Source organism: Drosophila kikkawai, chromosome 2R (genome assembly GCF_030179895.1).
Source record: "Drosophila kikkawai strain 14028-0561.14 chromosome 2R, DkikHiC1v2, whole genome shotgun sequence".
NCBI classification, from domain to species: Eukaryota; Metazoa; Arthropoda; class Insecta; order Diptera; family Drosophilidae; genus Drosophila; species Drosophila kikkawai.
Window position 1 is genome coordinate 6,414,056 of NC_091729.1, and position 23,867 is coordinate 6,437,922.

The 23,867-nt window shown below is 37.7% G+C and overlaps 1 protein-coding gene and 1 long non-coding RNA gene across 3 annotated transcripts in view; both read right to left on the bottom strand.

Annotated features, from left to right (window-relative positions):
* Window positions 1-22,030, bottom strand: part of LOC108081470 (uncharacterized) — a 34,458-nt gene extending 12,428 nt beyond the window's left edge. For both annotated transcript variants that reach the window (XM_041776779.2, XM_041776777.2), the window contains exon 1: window positions 21,700-22,030. The gene's annotated coding sequence lies outside the window, so the exon portion shown is untranslated. The remainder of the gene's footprint in view (window positions 1-21,699) is intronic.
* On the bottom strand, window positions 5,704-6,689 carry LOC138928063 (uncharacterized). The gene is made up of 2 exons (XR_011444559.1): window positions 5,947-6,689; window positions 5,704-5,880 (listed from the first exon to the last, which is right to left on the bottom strand). It is a non-coding gene; the product is annotated as an uncharacterized lncRNA (long non-coding RNA).
* Window positions 22,031-23,867: the final 1,837 nt, after the last annotated feature.

The window sequence follows — 23,867 nt, forward strand, 5'->3', positions numbered from 1 at the left end:
TATTATAACATATAACATTCTTATTTGTATCATTAACCCAATAGCGAATATGCCCATATTGTTAGGGTACCTAGCGCGAAAAGTAGCAAAAGACCAAATATTCTTGCTGGCCCGAAACGAAATGGTCGCACACATGCACCCGTGTACGTGAATGCATGAACACGCATACATGTAAAGGCCTGACGCTAACAGCTGACAGCTAACATGGGACGGGTCGTTAACAGCTCAAATCTAACAGACGGTCTGTCGTTAACAGCAAACAGTTAACATGGGACCGTACGCTAAGAAATTTTTGTGTCCATTTTCGTTGTATGAAATGACCAGTCTATATGTTGTATGGTTAGTGATAATAGGGTCTTCCCACACTATTGGTGTTATATTTGCTTTAGTAGAAACACACGTCCGGTAGGTTGAGTAAACAAGAAAAGGAATGAAGTTTTTATTCGATACTTCTGGAGACTGCAAACTAAAACTATCGATACATATTATAGGATTAGAGATTACATTGTTCCAATAGTTTTAATACCCTTCCTCAATGTAAGCTTACATATCATAATTTTTTAATACAAACTTAACTTTTTAGTAAGCTCACAATGCTTTTGTTTCTGAAGGTTCTTCGTTAATATGTCTGCAATCATCTGGTTTGTTGATAGACACTTTAACATAATTTGCCCTTCCTTAATTACATCTCTTACAAAGTGGTATCTGATGTCAATGTGTTTCGACCTCGAGTGATGTACAGGATTCTTAGCCAATTGTTGAGCGCTTAAATTGTCGGTATGCATAACTGTTGATGTTTCAGACTCGCCGCAACCGATTTCCAATATAAGTCTTCTTATTGAAATCGCCTCCTTGCATGCGGATGATAACGCCATGTATTCCGCTTCCGTACTACTGAGGGCTACGCTGCGTTGCTTTTCAGATTTCCAGGATATCGGTCCTCCAGCTAGATAGAAAAGGTATCCTGTGTATGACTTCCTATCTGTTTTGTCGCCTCCCCAGTCAGCATCCACATATCCACTTAAAGGCTCATTGCAAATCTTGTAATGCAATTTTAGGTCTTTTGTCGATGCCAAATATCTGAGTATGTGTTTTACTCCTGTCCAATGCTCAGTGTGGGGATTCTTGTTGCGCTGCGCCAGTTTAGATACAGAATGTAGAATGTCTGGCCTTGATGAAAGCGCCAACCACATCAGTTCACCTATGACCGCTTGATAAGCCTTCTCGTTGACAATTTCGCATCCCTCTTTGTCGCATGTGATCTGGAATCCTGCATCCAGTGGTGTTGCAGCTGCTCTACACTCCTTAATGCCGTGCCGCTGAAGCAGATTCTCAATATATTGGCTTTGACTCAGCATTATCTCGCCTAGTTCACCTTCTCGTTGAACTTCCATACCAAGAAACAGGTGCAACTGTCCGTGATCAACACATTCGAACGATTGAGCTATTTTGCTTTTGATGCTCATGAGATCACTTTTATCTTGGCAAGCTATGATCAGGTCGTCGACATATACAAGAATAAGTGCGAGACGCGGTCCACTTCTGTTCATGTATAAACAAGGCTCGTTTTTACATGGATTAAAGCCAATGCTACGCAGAACTCCATCCAATTTAGAGTTCCATTCTCTGCCAGACTGTTTAAGGCCATATATTGCCTTCTTTAGCAAGAGCACGCCGTCCGCATGATCTTTTGCTAGAAATCCGCTTGGTTGTTTCATGTAAACAACGTCTGATAAATCGCTATTCAGATAAGCTGTACAGACATCCATCTGGTGCAAATATAATTTTAACTGTGCAGCCAGGGCAAGTATAAAACGAATGCTTTCCATTCGACAGACAGGTGAAAAAGTGTCAAAGTAATTAATACCATACTGCTGCGAGCAACCCTTGGCTACTAGTCGTGCCTTATATCGCTGTACTTGTCCGTTGGCATCCCTCTTCACAGTGAAAACCCATTTGCAGCCAATAACGCGTTCTGTCTTAGGAAGATCTACTATCTGCCATGTATGGTTGTTCATAAGAGCCTCGTACTCTCGATTCATTGCCTCCAACCATAATTCTGAATCTGGACATCTAATTGCTTCGTCGTAGCTCACCGGAATATACACGTCGCTGTTGATTGCTGCTCCTAAGACATTGTATTGCTTCCGTGGGCGTCCAGGTTTGCCCGTGCGGATTAGTTTAGGTCTGCCAGGACCCACTTTGGTTCCATCCTGCGCATTGTCCCTCTCTCCGGTGTTCTCGTCCTCTCCGGTGTTGTCATCTTCTCTGCCGCCACGTCGTCTGCACTGATGAACTCGTCGCTGCTGTGATCATTTTTTATGCCGACCTTGTCTTGGTCGTATGAGCTTTCATCTTCGGAATTACCGTATCCGTACAAATTGGGGTTGACTTCGCCATCTGAGCTTCCATCGTTGCTGCAGTTGTCCCTCTCATCCTCCAATTGGCCGTCTGAAACACCACCGCCTTGTGGTAGGTCAAACAACACGTATCCGCCATCCTTCGACACGTAATCAGCTCTCTCATCGAAAAGCACATCTCTCTTTTCGATAACTTGTCCAGTGCTAGGGTCGTAGAGCCTGTAGCCTTTGGCTGTTCGAGAATATCCGACCATTCGATATTCTTTTCCTTTTTGTTGGAATTTGCTCCTTGTGTGACCCTTATCCAGTGCAACTGCGAACGAACCAAAAACTTTAAAATGAGATATTGATGGTTTTTTACCGTTCCACGCTTCCATCGGCGTCATATCTCTCAGCGCGTTCGTAGGCGCTCTGTTCCGCAAATACACGGCTGTGTATATAGCTTCTCCCCATAAGGACTCCACTAGGCCAGATTGCGTCAGCAAGCATCGGGCCATCTCGACCAACGTACGGTTAGCTCGCTCAGCTACTCCGTTTTGTTGTGGGGTGTACGGGATTGTCAACTGCCGCCTGATCCCATTCGCCTTCAGGAAATTGTCAAAGGTTGCGTTTACAAATTCCTTTCCGTTGTCGCTGCGTATGCACTTGAGAAGCTTTCCAGTTTGCCTCTCAACGAGTTCCTTAAATTCCACAAACTTTGAGAATACTTCGTCTTTGCCTTTCAGAAAGTAAACAAAGATGCGTCGTGACTTGTCATCGATGAACGTGAGAAAGTATCGATTCCCACCAATTGATCTTGTACTAAAAGGTCCGCATACATCGGTATGTACTAGTTCCAAAATCTCACTAGCTCTGCATTCAGTTTTGTGTGGAAATGGCTGAACATGCATTTTGCTCAACATACAGGTTTTACAGGATGTATTCTTTGGTAGATTGCAACTCTCTATTCCACGAACCATTTTCTTTTTAACGATATCAGCCAGGCTTCGATAATTTATGTGACCGTATCGCATATGCCACAAAATTCCATCGGCACTGGAAGCAGCAAAACACTGATTCGACTTTCCTTCGAATGTATATAGATTTCCAGTTTTGTTTACTTGAAATATGCACTCTCCTTTCTGGATAATCTGGATAATGCCTTTCGTTAAAGTGCACCAAATTGCCTTTCGAAACGGTTTGACTTACGGACATGAAGTTTCCCTTCATCGTGGGAACAAATAGTACGTCGCTCAGCACAAGGGTGTATCGATCTGTGATTAGCTTGACCACTCCTTTTCCCTCCGCCTGCAGAAATCCGTCTCCTGCCAATCCAATTGACTCGGTGTGCTTCTCCAGTGATGAGAACATATTTTCATCACAGCACATGTGGCTTGTAGCTCCGCTATCCAAGCACCATTTTGTGCGTCCAAAACCGTCTGCGTCTAGGGCTCCCAGTAAGCTGCACTGCTTTTGAACAATTGGAGTCTGCTTATTCTTCTGAGATCCATCTGACCGACATTCGGCCTTAACATGTCCACGCTTGCCACAGTTATAACATATGACATTCCTCCAATTCTTTTTGGAAATTTGCTTTGTGTTGCTTGCCACAAAAGCCTGTGCGCGCATGTCGCTCGATCCAGATTGAGATCTTCTCTCTCCCTCTTCTTTGACCTTGATTCGCAGTACCTTGAACTCCGGCAGTGTGTCGCGCGTCTCGATGGCAACCACGAAATTCTCGTACTCCTTGGGTAGACTCGATAGAAGGATTATAGCTCGAAGCTCCTCGCCTATGTCAATTCCCACCGACGATAGCTGATCCAACACTTCGCTGAACGCATTTAGGTGACTGGAAACATTTTGGCCGTCCTCCATTTTTAAACTCAGCAACGTCTTGTAGAGCGATACTTTCCTGACTGGCCCACTCGGTCGATGTGTCTCCTTCAACTTTGTCCAAGCCTCAAACGATGTCTCACACGTTTTTATGTAACTCAGCTGCGAAGTTTTAAGGCTGAGGGTAATCATGGCAAGCAGGGTTTGCATTTACTACTCCATAGCAGCAAAATTCATAAAAATATTGCTATGCTATTGCTACCGCTCTCGCTTTGACGAGAGCCGTAGCAGAGCCGTAGCAGAAGATCGGCAAAGCCTATGCTCTGCTATGCTCGTAGTTTTTTCGCTTCAAAAACTACGCTATAGCTATAGCAAAAAAATTCAAAAGCAGGCTCTGCGTAGCCGTAGCCGTAGCAAAAAATTGAGAGCGAGATGAGAGCAGAGCAAAGAGAATTTCGTCATATGCTACGGCTGTCGCGTGCCCCTGTTTCTCTCTCTTTCTGTCCTCCTGTGTTTTGTTTTTGTTTTCTGCTGCAGCGAGAGCCGTAGCATATGACGAAATTCTCTTTGCTCTGCTCTCATCTCGCTCTCAATTTTTTGCTACGGCTACGGCTACGCAGAGCCTGCTTTTGAATTTTTTTGCTATAGCTATAGCGTAGTTTTTGAAGCGAAAAAACTACGAGCATAGCAGAGCATAGGCTTTGCCGATCTTCTGCTACGGCTCTCGTCAAAGCGAGAGCGGTAGCAATAGCAAAACGAAATACTACGGGAGTGGCGTAGTTTTTCAAACGCTGATGGCAAGAGCCTTACTGTCTCGGCTTGCCCAATTCGAGTTTTCGCCAGCTTCTTCCTGCTTTAACTCGCCTGACGCCACGTCCCATAGCTCCGCGTGTACCAGTACGCTCCGCATCTGTATATGCCAAGAATCATAATTCTTTTCTTCCAGTTTGTCAATCTGGTATAGCGCACTCATGCTGAAACTTTTGTATGTAGCGATCCGATTCCAATTACACTGCTTGCACTCGTAATGCAAGAGCCTATTTCGCAACTTCTCGAAATTTCTTTACTCAAAAACGCGTGGCCCATACATGTGTATGTGTGTGTGACCTGGGCCCATAACCTATTGGTGTTATATTTGCTTTAGTAGAAACACACCCCTTCAGTTCCATTCCTCCCGGATTCCCGAAGGATTCCTCCGGGCACCGGGATAAGTTCCCGCGGAATCCCGCGGGACCGTCCATACAACGCGGCGAGGAACTTTCATACATAGGGTACTCCTGGCGAGGATCTCGAAATTCCGCCAGGAATCCGCACCAATCCCCCGGGACAGTCCCCGGGAATTTCGAACTCGAATCCTGCAGGAATCGACGAGGAATCCCGCGGGAATGGCTGGCGGGCATCGTCAAGGAAACCTGCGGGAATCGTCGAGAAATCCCGCGGGATTCGCTAGCGGAATCCGCCAGGAATCCCAGATGAAAACCTATAGAAAATTCCTTAAAAATCCCCCCTTCCTAGTAAAAATCAGATGTAATTTATTCCTTATTTATTTATGGATTGTAAATTTTTATTTATGTTCACTTTTTCTGGTAGCATTACATATTTCTGCATAATTAAACATATGTATGTACATACATATATGTATTTATGTAACTGCGTGTCACGGAGCCTTCTCTGCCGGCTGCTGGGTCCTTTAAGGAACTTGTTCTATCTGTAAATTAAATACATACATATGTCAAATCGTAAATTGCAGTACTTTGCACAAATTTATACATACCAACTTATACTGGACAAAAAAACTTCGTAAATCCGTACTAAATCCCATTCACACCGTCTAGGTTGAAGTCGCATCCATTTTAATCGTCAATTCTGCAATTAAAATTAATAATTGAATGCAAATAAGTTCCACTTACCTTATAATATTTCATTTTTACGCAACTAATACGCAAAACACTTCTGAATGCAACAGCAGTCAACTCAAAATGCAAAGAGAATTAGAAGACAAAACCGAAGACCGAAAATTCTCGCGTGTCAGGGTATAGCCGACAAGGCAATGCCTTGTAATTAGATTCACAAAGGGCTGATAATCAAACGTGAACATTTCGGCCAAGTCAAAAGCACATTTTCTTAAGTGCTTATATACCACATGATTTTATACGTAAAAATTAATTAAATATAATCTTTAATATTTTTAAATATTCCTACTTATTTTAAAAAGGTCATTCTGCCGTCGGTGCAATACTCTTTGTTTTTTACACCAATTTTCTTTCCTCCCTTCCTTCCATCTCCATCTCTCTCTAATTTACGAACTCTCGCAACCGCTGCTTCGAACAGAGATCGAAAACAATAACAAATATGAGGATCGAACTTCGTGAAGCCCTCGGCAGTAGCCGAGCGTAGGTAGAATTTGTTTCGGCTATTTTGTTTCGAACTTCGCTGAACGAGGCCCATGTAATTTGTTTTTGTTTTTCGAACATACCGCGAGGAATCGGACGGGCCAGGAATTCTGGAACTGAAGGGACGTCCGGTAGGTTGAGTAAACAAGAAAAGGAATGAAGTTTTTATTCGATACTTCTGGAGACTGCAAACTAAAACTATCGATACATATTATAGGATGAGAGATTACATTGTTCCAATAGTTTTAATACACACAACATTAAAGCACATTCAACATCCGTTGAACAAACGCTCCATAAGGTTTTGCCGTTCCGAATTTTCTCAATTGGACCTGCATCAAAGCGCATCAAAATGTAACGACCGTTTGTTTGGCGATAGTTAGGCGATAGTTTTTCGGTGCAACTCTAAAAATGTGACCATCACTACGAAAGTGTATACACACTTGGCGAGAAACAAATGAAATATGGAATTTAAAATGTAGCGCCAAAGCTGCAAGCATGCCCAAAATAGTTGTTGGCGTTTTTTCTGTATATTCTTGCCCCAATATGTCCCCAATTGTTACTATTTAATATAAATCGCCTACCTCTACCTTATTTTAAAGATTTTGGATGCCTATACCACCTATAGACACTCTTTGGGGAATTTGCTCTTTGTTAGAGAGAAATCATTAGAAAAACTAAAATTCCTTGTCATTTAATTCATTTAAATTTATCTGTGCCTTTTCCTGTTGTACAACAGCCAAAATAGTTGGGAAATACTCCATTTCAAATTTGCAACTGCCAATTCGACTGTCTTTGTTTACGTTTTCATGAGCAACAGCTGATCGATCGGCTGTTCGGATGCCAGATGCACTTTGACGCTCTGTGGGAACACGAGTTTCGCATCTGCGAAAAATCCCAAACGTTCCTCACAGATGCGCTGTGTGGGAAGACCGTATAAGGGAAAATTGTGGCTTTTCATCATTTGTTTTTTTTTATTGTGAATGTCATGTGTAGTTGAAGATCATTTGGTGTTTTGAATTGTTTTTAAACATTAGTAGCGCCTTTTCTCATTTAGCGTTGCAAAAATCATATCTTTTGAACCAAATAAGGTAATCGAATAATTTAAACGGCATTGGACAGGTAATTGTTTTAAAATGTATATATGTACTGCATAATGTACCACGCCCACAAATACGCCTTTTTAAAGGGTATCAAAGTGAAAAAATAATTTTTTTTCAATGAAAACAATTAAAAAAAAATATTTTTCAAATTGTGTCGGTATTTTGGTATATTTAACCCTGAGTAGTTTTGGTTTATGTCGTTGCATTTTCGCAGACGCAGCTCGACGCAGCCGATGAAAGTTAATTCTGGTCCAGGAAAGATCCACGTAACTTGTAGACATAGTGTAGTCGGTGGCTTTCATCGGCTTCAGAAGTTATAGACTACTTTAGGCAGAAAAAGGTGAAAAAAATTGACACCTGGCAGGTAGCAATTTACCTGTACAAGCCCAAACCAAAGTGCCGTTTTTTTTGAGTTAATTAACCGTTTATGAATGTATCTATAATTTAAAGTAAAAACCATGACCATTGGTTTTATGGTATGATGCAAAAAACAAAAAAAATCTTAAAATAGATTTTATTGCAGATTCTGAATCCTTGGGAAATCTTCTGTCGAATAAGTATGGTTAAAATCGTTTTTGCGAACACGACTTTTTCGATTTTTGCAACGCTAATTGTTCGAGAGGCGCTACTGTGCGTCGGTTAAATATACATACATATATTGTGGGGTCATCCCACGGAATTCAGCTAATATCGGATCCGAATGCCATTGGTAGGGAGGGCTGGTTACAACCTCAGCAACAAAAGAGGATTTCGACCCGATAATGCGTTGGTGTTAGAGTAGTCTGTCCGAATATGTGATGATTGATTTTTGTTACTCATTTCCGACTTCCTCGTCGTTGTATGCAACTCTAATAAATATTGATTGCTAAGGCATCCCCAAGAAACAGGCAAGATCATCACTTCCTTAGCCGAGTAGGAGAGCCGTGCAAATTCGCGTGTGCCTGCCTTGTCGATATCACAATCCGCATTAGTCGTATGTCTGTCTGTCCGTCAGTTTCTACGCAAACTAGTCTCTCAGTTTTAAAGCTATCTGAAGATAGTCTTCTAACTACTCTCACTACTATATAAGTCGGAATCAGCCGGATCGGACTACTATATCTTATACACAGAAAAAATTTCTGCAGTAAATCCAACAAATTTCACAGTCAAAGTGCCCCAACCCAAAATCATGGGTTGATTTTATTGTAAACTACAGTATAACGACGTAACGCCTTACGTATTATGACTGCTCTACAGTAAATCCAACCACGATATTGCCGTAAAAAGGACCCAGCCTACTAAAATGGTGAAATGCAGTTTTTTATAGATTCACTGTACAGTTTCACTGTAAAAAACTGCAGTTTGACCGACGATTACAGTATACAGTACCGGTAAATACCTTTAATAACACCCAAATAAATATAAAAAGTATTATTAAAATTAACTAAAAATAAATAAATGTAATCCAGAAATTATTATTAAAATAATCTTAAAATAAAAAAAGTTATCCTAACTAGACCGACCTTAGTTAATACGAAACATTCTTAATACAAAAAGTTTCGGTTTTTCTTTAACTTTGTTGTGAACGAATTTCTTATTTAAATCTGCTATTATAGAGCTTCAAATTGTTATTAAGTCATTTAAATTGATATACAAATCTTATTAAAAGGAACTTGACTTAAGTTTAATTGATCGCCGATCGGGACTCGAGAACGCATGTCCCAGAATTCACAGACCGTGCGCTTACTAACTGGGCTACTGAGGCAAATCAAACATTAATGTCGGAAATGTGAATACATAAAATTCCAGAGAGAGCGATAAAAATACAATGTATCTCTGTATTTTATAGATTTGGGAAGCCTATACCACCTATACACACTCTTCGGAGAATTTGCTCTTTGTTAAAGAAAAACAATAGAGAAACTCAAATTCCTTGTCATCTTATTCATTTAAATTTAGTGCGGATAAAATCTGACGAAACCTGTGGTTATGCTGTTGTTAAACAGCCGAAATAGTTAATAAACTATTCATTTAACTCCCACATGGGCCGCTTCAGCCATCATTGTTTACGTTTTCATGAGCCACAGCTGATCGATCAGCTGTTCGGATGCGGATGCACTTTGACGCAGCTCTGGGGGAACACTAGTTTCACTTTTTTTTTTAATCCTAACCGTTCCTCACAAATGCGCTGTGTGGGAAGACAGTATAAGCAGTTTGTATGGGACAGCTGATCTTTATTTTCTGATATTTTTAGTCATTCTATAAAATCAATAGTCGTCTATAAAATACCCTGAATATATGCCAAATTTTCCAATTATAAATCGATCTTGTGGGAAAAGCGCCAAATTGGCAATATTGTTTGGTTTTCCTTTGTGTTGTCCATCTTCATGGGGCGAGTAGGTACGTAAAATATGGCTTCCCGCCATGATGTAATTGGATTACAAAAACAACGTGGTTGGAAAAACAAAAACCCTGTCATTATTTACGTAAGGTAAAGAGAACGGCGAACATCGATTTAAAGGGTAGTATAAACGAGAAAAAAATGACTAAGTTGAATGGCATTGTCAGAAAGCGCGAGGCACAATTTTAGTATTTTCAGAGCGGGTGCGGAAAAGAATAATAAATGTAATAAAAAAGTTGAGGTAGACTGGTTGCCTTAAGCAATAATGTGAGGAAAAGACGGATCCAGGATTTCCAAGGAGCAGCACAGTTTTTTAAAATAATTCGATAGAGGCAATACAATATTATGGATTGGGATCTGGCTGTGATTTTATAAAAATCAAAGGCTCGGTTATAGCACTAACCATACAACATATAGACTGGTCATTTCATACAACGAAAATGGACACAAAAATTTCTTAGCGTACGGTCCCATGTTAACTGTTTGCTGTTAGCGACAGACCGTCTGTTAGATTTGAGCTGTTAGCGACCCGTCCCATGTTAGCTGTCAGCTGTTAGCGTCAGGCCTTTACATGTATGCGAGTTCATGCATTCACGTACACGGGTGCATTTGTGCGATCATTTCATTTCGGCCCAGCAAGAATATTTGGTCTTTTGCTACTTTTCGCGCTGGGTACCCTAACAATATGGGCATATTCGCTATTGGGTTAATAATAAAAATAAGAATGTTATATGTTATAATATATTTCTTAATGTTTCAGCATACATTTAATATTTGTTTACAATTCAAATCAGTGGCAGCAGTGAAATGTGTTGCATATATGTACATATGTATTCGAATAAATAAAAAATCCATCTACTGAGATAGAAACAGGGCATATTGCAGTCGGTGTCACTTAAAACAGAGACGGCCATGAGATCTAACGGTTTGGGTAGCAGCTCGCCCAGAAAAAAAACAACAACCCCCAGCGTCGCGACGAGTCACAGAATGTGCGAGCAGAGGAAATACACTGACAACAACTTTTTGAGTAGAATTAATTATATTTGTTTATTAATTGGTCAAAAATGTTTAATTTGTTTATTATTTCGTCAAAATCAATTGCACTGCATCAGATCCAAATTATTAACTTTTGAAAAGAAATATCTCATTGGAGCTTTCAATAACTTCAGCCATTTTTGTGTGAATTTATGTCCGCCAAAGAAAAACGACTACAAAAGAAATCCAAACTTTTTTCTTTAGTGCAGAAGTCAACGCCAGCCTCGCAGTTCCCTTTAAAATTGTTCTTGTTTTTGGTACGAAGTGCGAGTTCGGTCGCTTGGGTCGCAAACTCAAGATTGCAACGATGTGCTTGCTACCTGCGTCGTTGTTTTTGTAAATCTTCACGGTTCCCTGATCGCGAGCACCGACTGCAATATGCCCTGATTCTATCTCAGTAGATGGATTTTTTATTTATTCGAATACATATGTACATATATGCAACACATTTCACTGCTGCCACTGATTTGAATTGTAAACAAATATTAAATGTATGCTGAAACATTAAGAAATATATTATAACATATAACATTCTTATTTTTATTATTAACCCAATAGCGAATATGCCCATATTGTTAGGGTACCCAGCGCGAAAAGTAGCAAAAGACCAAATATTCTTGCTGGGCCGAAATGAAATGATCGCACAAATGCACCCGTGTACGTGAATGCATGAACTCGCATACATGTAAAGGCCTGACGCTAACAGCTGACAGCTAACATGGGACGGGTCGCTAACAGCTAAAATCTAACAGACGGTCTGTCGCTAACAGCAAACAGTTAACATGGGACCGTACGCTAAGAAATTTTTGTGTCCATTTTCGTTGTATGAAATGACCAGTCTATATGTTGTATGGTTAGTGGTTATAGCTAAAAACAACAAAAAGAACGATCAGCTGTTCGGATGCGGATGCACTTCAACGCCGCTCTGTGGGAACACGAGTTTCGCATTTGTGAAAAATCCCAACCGTTCCACACAAATGCGCTGAATGGGAAGACAGTATTAGCCCATATAAAAGAGATAAGGACTACTTTATACTGTCTTCCCACTCAGCGCATTTGTGAGGAACGTTTGGGATTTTTAAAAAAAGTGAAACTCGTGTTCCCACAGAGCTGCGTTAAAGCGCATCCACCATCCGAACAGCTGATCGATCAGCTGTGGCTCATGAAAACGTATACAAAGACTGTCGAATTGGCAGTTGCAAATTAGAAATGGAGCATTTACCAACTATTTTGGCTGTTGTACAACCGCAAAAGCACAGATTGCGTCAGAATTTATCCGCATTACATTTAAATAAATTAAATGACAAGGAATTTTACTTTTTCTAATGATTTTTCTCTAACAAAGATCAAATTCCCCGAAGAGTGTCTATAGGTGGTATAGGCATCCAAAACCTTTAAAATAAGATAGAGGCAGGCGGTTTATAATAAATAGTAACAATTGGGGACATATTGGGGCAAGAATATACAGAAAAAACACCAACAACTATTTTGGGCATGTTTGTAGCTTGGCGCCACATTTTAAATTTCATTTTTCAATTGTTCCTCGCCAAGTGTGTATATATTTTTTGTAGTGTTGGTCAAATTTTCGCTGTTAAGAAATCAGAGTTGCACCGAAAAACTATCGCCTAACTATCGCCAAACATTCCGTGGTGGTTAGATTTTAATGCGTTCTAACCGCGGTCCATTTGAGAAAATTCGGAACGGCAAAACCTTATGGGCAGTTAGTTCAACGGACGGTGAATGCGCTTTGGCGGTGTGTGGGAAGACCCTATAAGGCAAATTAAACAGTAGTGTCGGTTACGCGAATACATAAAATCACAAGAAAAGAGCAACCCAAAAAGAAAAAAAAATATATATATAGAGACAGGCTCCGGTTTCCACTTATTTTGTCGTTTTCGTTTTGTGATGTTTCATGTGATTTCGTTTTAAGCTGTTCCGGTTTTCACTTACTGTTTTCATTTTGACAAGACAAACTTGCTTATTTTCAAGCCATAAGAATCATATTTTAGTGAAAACGGGAGCAGCAACAATGTGCATATGTATGTATGTATGTACATAATTTAGTTTTTATAATCGAAAACGGTAGATTCTAGAAAAAGTGAAAACCGGAGCATGCCTGATACCAAAGACAATAGAGCTATAAGATAAATAACGCCATACGATTTTTTTGCACACGATTTTTTCGTGCTGGCTTTTGAACTGGCTCCAGGCTCTCTTAAATTTTGTTCAAAAGCCAGCGAAGAGAGCGCTCTAGAGCCAGCCGTTCTCTTGTACGCATTCAGCGACACCGTCGGGTGTTTGTGTGCAAACGGGCCTCAGAAGGCCAATTTCGCAAATAAATTTATTTTTTATTTTAACATCTCTTTAATTTTATATACTTATTGATTTATAAATGAATTTTTTATAATGTATGAATCATAATAATATATTGTTAATTTATTAGTCAATTGAATTAGATAATTGTAAATACATATGTAATTATGAATGTATTTAAATCAATTATTTGTATTATTTTGCATATATATTTAATAATAAAATTATAAAATATACATACAGATGAAAATAAAATTTAGTTAACTGATTTTCTGGATTGAACTTGTATACAAATACAATCTATATTCGAGATCAGCTGTTTTTGCTGCCGCTACTATCGCACAGTAGCGCCTTTTCTCATTTAGCGTTGCAAAAATCATATATTTTGAACCAAATAAGATAACCTAATAATTTGAACGGACAGATAATTGTTGTAAAATATATATATGTACTGCATAATAATAAAAAAAAATATGCTAACTGTAGCGCTCACGGTTTTGTGGCGGTTACACTTAGAATTAAAAAAAAAATTTTAATTGATTTTATTACAGATTCTCAATCTTTGAGAAATGTTCTGTCAAATAAGTATGGTTAAAATCGTTTTTGCGAACATGACTTTTTCGATTTTTGCAAAGCTATTTGTTCGAGAGGCGCTACTGTGCATCGCCTCCTAACAAGCGGTCGCCAGCACAAAACATAAAAATTTGATTTTTTGGTGCTTGCGCGCTGGCGCACACATATTCTCGCACACATACGCGCTTGCGTGTTCTTGTGTTTACTCATACAAGCAAACGCATTCTATTTTTAGAACGCGATTGTCGTTGCCATCAAAAATGCAGCCTCCCAGCAGACAAAAACTCCGTAAAAAATATTAAAAACTGAAGTTTTGCGGACCGCAGGCGGACAAAACGTCCGATTTTAGGCTCAAGATCGGTAGCAAAGTAAATTACCTGTCCTGGGTTTTGTGGCACCAAAACCTCTCATTTTCGGAACACGAACTAATAGCGTTTGCGGACGCTGTGGCGAGACCGGAAACAGTACCGATAGCAACCCCTTTACGATACCCGAAAAAGGATCGTTTGCTGACCTGTGGCAATACCGCAGGAAGTACTGTTTGCGGACCTTTTGACGATGCGTTTCAGATACGTTTTTAATATCTATTTCCAACTAAATTTTTGTTAGAATTTCGGGTTTTTTAAATGTAAATAAAACATACATCTATTTATGTTTATCATTATTTATTAGTTATCATTATTTAACTTAAAAAATAAACATTTTACTTAAGATTTGCTAATTTCCTTAAAACTAATAATACTTAATACTAATACAAACCGTCCTGTGCATTCTGCTTTTGTGTCTGCTTGCATCCTCCAACGCAAATTTGTTTATAAAAGCGGCTGTAAAAATATAAATTATTATAAGTATATACGTATTAAAAAATATACGAAAAATATACATACCTTTGACGGATGACGTAATAAGCATCTCTCGAATGGACATTTTGGACTCTGTCCCAAACCAGGACCATTGGCGCGCCACTTCGTCGGAAATTAAGTCTCGCCAGCATAAATAAATATAAATCTAGTCAATATTAGTTCATTAGTAAGAGATTGTACATATTAATCAATTTAAATTTAACACTTACCGATGAAAACACGTGCGTCTTTTAAAAAACTGTTCACTCACGTCCGCACAACTCGCCGGTCAAAAGGAAAAGAGTCGCAACGGGAAAAATTCCACAAACCAAAAGAGTTAAAAGATGATGCAATAATATTTGCCTCTCGCTCATTTGCAGCGAAATAACAAAAAACAGGCAAGCGACAAAAAAAGGAAGGAGAAGATCCGTTCATCGAGTTCTAGAAATTTCGTTGACGACAAGATTTTTAACGCGTGCAGTGCGTTTTAGTGTCCGTTAGCGGGACATTTGCACGGGTCCCAGTGTTAGCCCGTTTCAGTATCTGTTTTCGGACCAGGTTTCGACAATTAGGCAAACCTATTGCGGTAAGTCCGCTTTTTGGCCGCCCACTGTACGTTTCAGTGTCCGTTAGCAATACGTTTTCGGTACATTCACGGGGAACGCCACAGTTTTGCTTTTCGTCCGTTTGCGCGTCCGTTTTTGAGCATTCCCCGAACCTAATGCGGAAACTCCGATTCTTTGTTCGCATTTAATATTTTTAGCGGACATTTCTCGGATCCATCCGCACTGAGACCGCTCTTTGCCTGCTGGGCTCATATTGCAAAACGAATGTATGGTCGTAAGGCATCTTGTTAAATCTATTGTCTTTGCTGATACCCTCTCTCTCTCTCTTTGATCTAAAAATATGTAGATATGTTCAACATTTTTACGTTTGAATATAATATGACGAGTAAGAGCGGGACGACATTATGATTTTCATTTTTGTGTAAGAAAAAATGAGACAACAATCGTTTGCACACTCTTCTGTTATTTTAAGAATAACAAAAAATATTAATTTAAGACTTTTATTTCTTGAGATTAATTGTTTTCGTTTATTATTATTATTTTGCGTTCTTCTTTTTTTAATATTTTGTTTTATGGAAAATCTTAAGTCTAGGTTTTTTTTGTGCTTGAATAAACCCTGAAAAATTGCATAGCCTGAAGAAGATCGAGATTAAAAAATCTCGAACTCAAGCTGTTACTTGCTTCTAAAGAATTAGTAAGTGTGAGTTAGTCTTTAAATTACTTGACTACCACTCGACTTAATTGACTGTTCGTGTGAAGTCGAAGGCGCATTTGTTGCTCGATCGTTCGCCATTCGCCGCCAGAAACCAGCCAAGCAGAAAAAGAAAGCCAGTTTCACTACTTTCATTCTTGGTTGATGGTTTTACGTTTTTATTTTACCCAGTTTCACATCACTACGAGCATTTGCCATTGATTGCTTTCGGCAGATCTATGTATGTATGTATGTATGTAAATATGAAATTGATCACTGAAGAATGGATTTCTTCCGATAGTCATGGTGAACGCAGGTCGACAAAATTCGAATAAAAATTTTAATCTGAGAGCAGAAACAGACGATTTTCTCAAAATTGGTACGTGATGGAAACTTTGTTTTTGATTTAGCAATGTACAGACCAAGATTTTCCAGAATCAGTCGCGTCTTCTCTCTGAATTTTATGTCGACCAGTGTAATAAATTTCATAATCCTGGTTATTGGTTAAGCCACTGAAGAAATTGTCTATTTTTATTTGCAAAAATTATAAATAAAAAACACTCTAAAAAATATTTCTATGAAAATAAATGTTGGTGGTTCTTGTAAAGATAACACTGGTCAACCAAATTCCAACTTTTTTATACGGAAACTAAACGCGACTGATTTTTAAAGGTATTAGTATGTGAATTAGTAATTAATTAATGTGTCTATCAAATTAAAATTTAATTATTAAAAATATTTTTTTAATGATTAGTTTTAAAGTTTTCTAAAAAAAAAAAAAAGATCGGACGATTATATCATTTAGCTGTCATAGAAGTAATAATAGTTTTAACAATTTTCAACATAATTAGTTCGTGTGTGAGTACTTCCTTAACTGACTCTATGGTAAGCGAACGTTGAACCTAAAATACTAAAGTACTTTCTTGCTTGAACCTATAGTAATCGAACGTTGATGTATCTCTCCACATTTGGTAAACGAACGACATGCACAGAAAAAATTCCTGCAGTAAATCCAACCAATTTCACAGTCAAAGTGCCCCAACCGACGCGTTACGTCTTACACTAAACTAAAAATAAAAAAAAAGGTAATCCTAACTAGACCGACCTTAGTTAATACGAAACATTCTTAATACTAAACATTACTAATTAAATTAAGTTTTGGTTTTCCTGTAACTTTGTGGTAAACGAATTTCTTATTTAAATATGTAATTATAGAGCTACAAATGGATACTAACTCACTTAAATTAGTAATTAAATTAAATTAAAGCAACTTGAGCCCATGTCCCAGAGTTCACGACCGTCTGTTTACCAACTGGGCTACTGAGACAAATTGTCGAGAAAGTGAATACATAGGGTACATACAAGGGTGACGAGACGGGAATAAATAGAAGAGGATGCGAGAAAAGTACTGGCGTGCTGCCGGATTGGTTGCTTGCATGCGTACTAAGTGGGTTTAGATTAAAGTTTTTAGTTTAGGAAGGCTATCTACATTAGATGTTATGGTGTACAAATCATTATAATTTGCACGGAGAACTCTAAAAGGTTCAAAGGATGTTCTACAGTGGGGCAAAGCTAATGGTATAAAGGATCTAGTCTTTCTACTCGGTACATGAAAGTTAAGCTGGCCCAGCAAGTCAGCCCTTTCTCGTCACCGCGAATTAGGTTATAATACTTAGCATGGTTCTAGGATTAGATAAAGAAGGTAAGTCAATTAGCAGCAGTCTGTTAGTATAATATGGTAACCTCTGGTTTGCATCCCAGCTTAAACCGCGTGAAGCGAATAGTAAAAAGTTCTTTTGAACCGATTCTATGCGTTTACTGTGGACCCCATACTGAAGCTCCAAACGCAAGATCCATATCCTAAGATAGGCCGAACCATTAAAGTGTAAATGGATTTTGTAGCATTGGGGTCATTGAATTAACTCGACCACCGTTTAATGAAACCAAGCACACCCCTGGCTTTATTCACCATGCTCGAAATATGATCGACAAAGTCATGTTTAGGATCGAGACTGACACCCAAATCAACTATATTAATTCTTTCTAAAGAGCAGCAGTTCAGCGTATAAGTTGCAGGCTTAGGAAGGACGCGGGACAATGCCCTTAGCTTGCATTTATAGCCATTTAAGTTTAATAAGTTCCCGGTAGTCTCCGAACAAGAAGAGAATGGTTAACAGAGTCAAATGCTTTACTAAAATCAGTATAGATTACATCTTTCTGAAAGTTCTTATTTATTTATAATAAAGGGAGTGAGCTCCAAAAGATTGGTTGTTATTGATCTTTGCTTAATAAGACCACGTTGACATGGAGAAAGATTTGACCTACACAGGTTCTGCAAGTGAAAAGTAATGACATTTGGGATGGCCGACAACTTGGAGATTCCTCTATAGTTGTTGGCCTCCAATTTGCTACCTTTTTTGTGGAGGGGAATAACGAATGAATTCTTCCAAATAAGGGGAAAGTGAGAAGTTTTTAGGGATAAGGTAAGCAATTAGAGAGCGGGATTACACAGGGCTTCGGCACAATACCTAAGCACACAACTAGGTATTCCGTCGGGCCTGGCAAAAAGACTGGCTTAACACGATGAAGATCTAAAAGAATAGAGCTTTCGTTTAAGGTAGGACTGAAAATTGGGTTCGATTTGGGGATGATGTAAGAATAAGTCTGATTTGAGTCTGAGCATATTAATCGGCAATATCCTGATCATTATCGGCTGTTGTTTTTTCCAAAGAGAGCGAGGAAGGATGAGTGATGGGTTTACGTTTAGTTTTAACAAAATTATAAAACTGTTTTAGGTCCTTAGAAAACTGAGCCCCGCATCGAGTCAAATAATTATCGTAACACTACGCCTTATGCACGGTAAAAGTTGACCGAGTCGATAAATAGCTAGATAGGACAGTTAGAGAACCGGTGCGTTTATATTTAGCATACAGATTAGATTTTTTCCACGGCTTCAGCCATGTCAGTGCATATGTATAGATCGGACGGATTGGGATCCACCTAAATGTTGCACACCAGTTGCGGTTTTAAGACCGCAAACAAAAGTCGTTGCAAAAATAGAAAAAATAATAAACACAAAATCGTTTTGAACCGTACAAATCCGTCAGAGAATTTCCCAAGGATTATAAATCTTTAATCAAAAAAATTTTAAGATTTTTTTTTGTGGAAGATATGTTGAAATTGTTTTGTTAGTCGGCTTTCAGGTAATATTACACGAAAACTGTATAAGCTGTATGTATGTATGTATAAATAAGCAATGGTCATGATTTTTTTATGACAGGTGCATTCATTACCTCTTATTGAAATTAAAAAAAGTGTAGTTTTGTTTGGGCTTGTAAGGTAAATCGCTACCTGCCAGGTGTCCAATATTTTCACAAAAGTATAGCAACTGCATCTGGAAATGGGGACCTATTTAACATGTTGGCTGCATCATTTGACCCGATTATTGCATCTCTGCGGCATGTCAAGTCACGAAAGAATATAAAAACAAGTGATTATAGTCAAAAAATTCTTAGTCTATTAGAAGTTCTCCATATATAAGCAAATACTTAGTAATAAGTATTAAAAACAAGCCAAATATAAGAAAAAAAATTTTTTTTTTTAAATAAATAAAACTTCTTTTTCAGTGTTCAAAATATTTTTATTTGATCAAATAAAGAAAAAAGATTAAACTTTTGTTTTTAAATTTGTGGGCGTGGCACATTATGCAGTACATATATTACCTGTCAAATGCCGTTTAAATTCTTTTTTTTCAAAAGATATGATTTTTGCAACGTAAAATGAGAAAAGGCGCTACTATACGACGCACTGTAGCGGCTTTTCTCATTTAGCGTTGCAAAAATCATATCTTTTGAACGGCATTGGACAGGTAATTGTTGTAAGATATATATATGTACATGTACCACGCCCACAAAATCTTAAAAATATTTTTTACTTAAGTTTTTATCTTAATTTTTATGTATTTGCTCAAATAAAAATAATTTGAAAACTGAAAAAACAATTTTTTTTAATTCAAAGTGTAACCGCCACGCGCTACAGTTAGAGTATTTTTTTTAATGTATGAAATTGTGTCGGCATTTTGGTATATTTAACCCTGAGTAGTTTTGGTTTATGTCGTTGCATTTTCGCAGACGCAGCCGATGAAAGTTAATTCTGGTCCAGGAAAGATCCACGTAACTTATAGACATAGTGTAGTCGGTGGCTTTCATCGGCTTCAGAAGTTATAGACTAGTTTAGGCAGAAAAAGGTGAAAAAATAGACACCTGGCAGGTAGCGATTTACCTGTTCAAATACCAAAGTACCGATTTTTTTTTTTGATAAATTAACAGTTTATGAATGTATCTATCATTTAAAGTAAAAACCATGACCATTGGTTTTATGGTTTTTGTGTAATATTTCCTGAAAATCGACCAATTTACCCATTCTTTTTGGTATGATGCAAAAATCGAAAGAAAGTTCAACTTTGAATGCTCATATTTTCAACAAAAAAAATTCTTAAAATTGCTTTTATTGCAGATTCTGAATCCTTGGGAAATGTCCTGTCGAATAAGTATTGTTAAAATCGTTTTTGCGAACATGACTTTTTCGATTTTTGCAACGCTAATTGTTCGAGAGGCGCTACTGTGCGACGGCGCAGCGCAAGAAAAAAAACACGTCCGTTCACTTTGAAGAAAGTCTCCTGTCTCCAAAGCCAACATCAAAATATACACATAATTGGGAACGTAAGGGTTGCTATAATTGGCTGTAAAAAATCCAACAATTAAATACATTGACTGTACTTTACTGTAGTTCAACCCACAAAAATAGTATATTCAACCTAAGAAAATTTGTTCAGTGTATGTACATACATATATTTATTTATAGGTTTTAACTATTCGGTCTTTTATGTACTCAACTCCATATCATGGAATTCGGTTTCTGCAAAATTTTGCTGAGAATACCCCAAATATGAAGCAAAGCGGACAAAGCTCTCTAGTAGATCCGTTGATATTGTTAAAGCTAAGTTTTTGTATTGCACGGAGTCATGTCAAAACATAAATTAAGCGGTCGATCATTATAACAAAGCTTATCCAGTACTAGGGCCCTATACAGTACTAGTAGAAACACGTCTTTAAAAATTAGGCTCAGATTTAACACGTAGATTTAAATAAAAACTCGTTATTTTTTCTTTGAAAACTCAGCTCAATTAAATTTCACAGGTTCTCTCTTTCTCGTAATAAAAAGAAAAATCTTTTAACAGTATTTTGTATGTTAGCGTTTTATGTTACTTTCCATATATACATATACATATGTACATATATAAAAACAGAAAAAAATTATCTGTTTTTGTTTGCTTTGTGTATATTTCAACTGACCCAAAGTGGCATTGGAGATTTTTGCGATCCGTTGCCGGCATAACAATTTGCTCAGCGAACGTTTCTCTCATTTTCTTAGTTAAAGTGTCTTCTTTCTGCCTTGGCGCTCGGCCTGCTTAACTGAAAACTGGTTTTAACAGTTTTTCAATGTGTGTTATACTCATAATTGTACGCTCTGGAGGATTGAAAACAGTTTCCCATAGGTACAACAGTAGCTTGGAGTAGTATTTAAATATTATTCATACATGTATAGGTAGAATGAATGTCTTATACAAACCTTTGTTAATATTTTAATCTCGTCGAAGACTTTATTTTATCTTAGAGCTTAATTTGTGTTAGGTTTTTTATTTTTTTATTTAAACTTTTTAAAAGAGGTATAGTTTTGGTTTTTTCTTTCGTTTAAATCATTTCACTTGTATGGGTACTCCCTAGAGCACTGCCCATTTTATTTTGAGCCACATTCATATTCAATTTCACCTTGCTTTCTTGTTGTTATCTTTGTGTTGCACGCTGTATTGTATGTCACGAAGGCCCTTAGTGTCATACGGATTTAATTTTCGTTAATCCCATCTAAAGCAGCACTTTCCGCATGTAACTACCAACACGGCCATCTGTCGTTCAAGAACTGACTGGGCCAAATTTTTGTATCTTGTATGCCTTACTCTGGCCACTCTCTCTCTCTCTCTCTCTCTCTCTCTCTCTCTCTCTCTCTCTCTCTCATTCTTGTAATTCTCTTTTAAGACAGCGAACAGAATATATGTATGTAGATGCATATATGTATATGTAAAGGGATGTCATTCCCAATTCCACACTTCGTAAGCGAGAGATTCAGGTACTGAATGTTCGCTGCTCCGATCACTGTGATATTCTTGACATATTCTTGACATATTCATATTCTTGAAAAATCGCAGATATAAATCGCAATAATATACTTTTTGGAGGTTTTTGATGCACTATGCTCAAATCCGGTCTCAAAATTATAAAAGTGAATTTCTGGGTATATTTGCTGTATGTTAACTTATTAGATTTAGATGGATATTTTTCCATATATATTTGTCAATTCGCCTCACTTCAAAGTATATAGAAAAATATCTTTGTAAATTCAGAACATGATATTTTGAAGACCAATAAAGACTTTTTTTTAAATTTTAAAAACCGATTTTAAAGGGAAAGAACAGTACATTAAGATGTTACGACTGTAAAAAAAAAAACAAGAAAGCTATTTATAATTGGATTATTAACCCTAGATGGTCATGCTTCGTCGATTCGCCGACGCATTCCTAATTTGGTCAGAAAGTTGGTCAAAAGGTTTAGTTTTTAGTTTTTAAGAACATTATCTATGTGAAATTAAAAGATTATTTTTAATTTTGAGTTGATAATAATATTAATTAAAGGCTGTCAAGAAATTATTCTCAATATTGTTCGTATTTTAACAAATATACTTATTTTTAAATTGGCGTCGTCGATTCGACGAAGCATGACAAACGTAGTAAAAATAAGCACGACCATCTAAAGTTAATAATTATAATCGACACAGAATTAACAGGAGGTATACAAATATTTGTACATAACATATCATAATTTGGGTTTGATAAAATTTTAAAATTATTATATTTATACCCTTGAAGAGTATTACAAATTTAGTCACAAGATTGCAACTAAGGAAAGGAGTCATTTCCGACCCCATAAAGTATATAAATTCTTGATCACTATCAACAGCCGAATCGATCTACCATGTCCGTCTGTCTGCCCGTTTCTTCCCAATATAATCTGAGTGAAGATATTCTTTTTCTAGATAGTCTATTCTTAATAATATATACAATGTTCGGTTTTAATTGTGTATTTTGGTTTATAGGAATATCTCGGTCGCCGCCAAACCTTAAAACGGCTATCTGATCCAAATATGTATATTATATTTAGACTTGTCAGTAAATATAATATTTCTCCAGAACTTAATGAGATGATTTTTGCTGGTTTTAGCGAATTCAAGTCTCTGAAGGCGATTTTTTTTTTGACACGTGTGGCTTCTTCCGTGGTGTATATGAGCCAACGCCAAAATTTTTGTATTGTTCTACGAATGGTTTCTGGGTGGACATCCTTATCAAAAGTTATCAGTACACCTGCGTGAAATAGTTGGGATTTTTCGCAGATGTGAAACCAGTGTTCTCACAGAGTTAATTCTGCATAGACATCCGATCGATCAGATTTGCCACACTTAAAACGAGAACAAAGATGGCTAAAGCGGGAGTAAAATAAATGCTTTATCGCCTTTTTATGCAGTTAAACAACAACAAGAACACAGAATGCGTCATTTTTTTTCCACACAAAGAGCGTGCATGGTGGTTAGGCTCCTAAAAGTTATACAATAAAGTAGATGTAGACGTTTTATAATAAATAGAAGCAATTGGGGCATGCTTGCAGCTTTGGTGCCACATTTTAAATTCC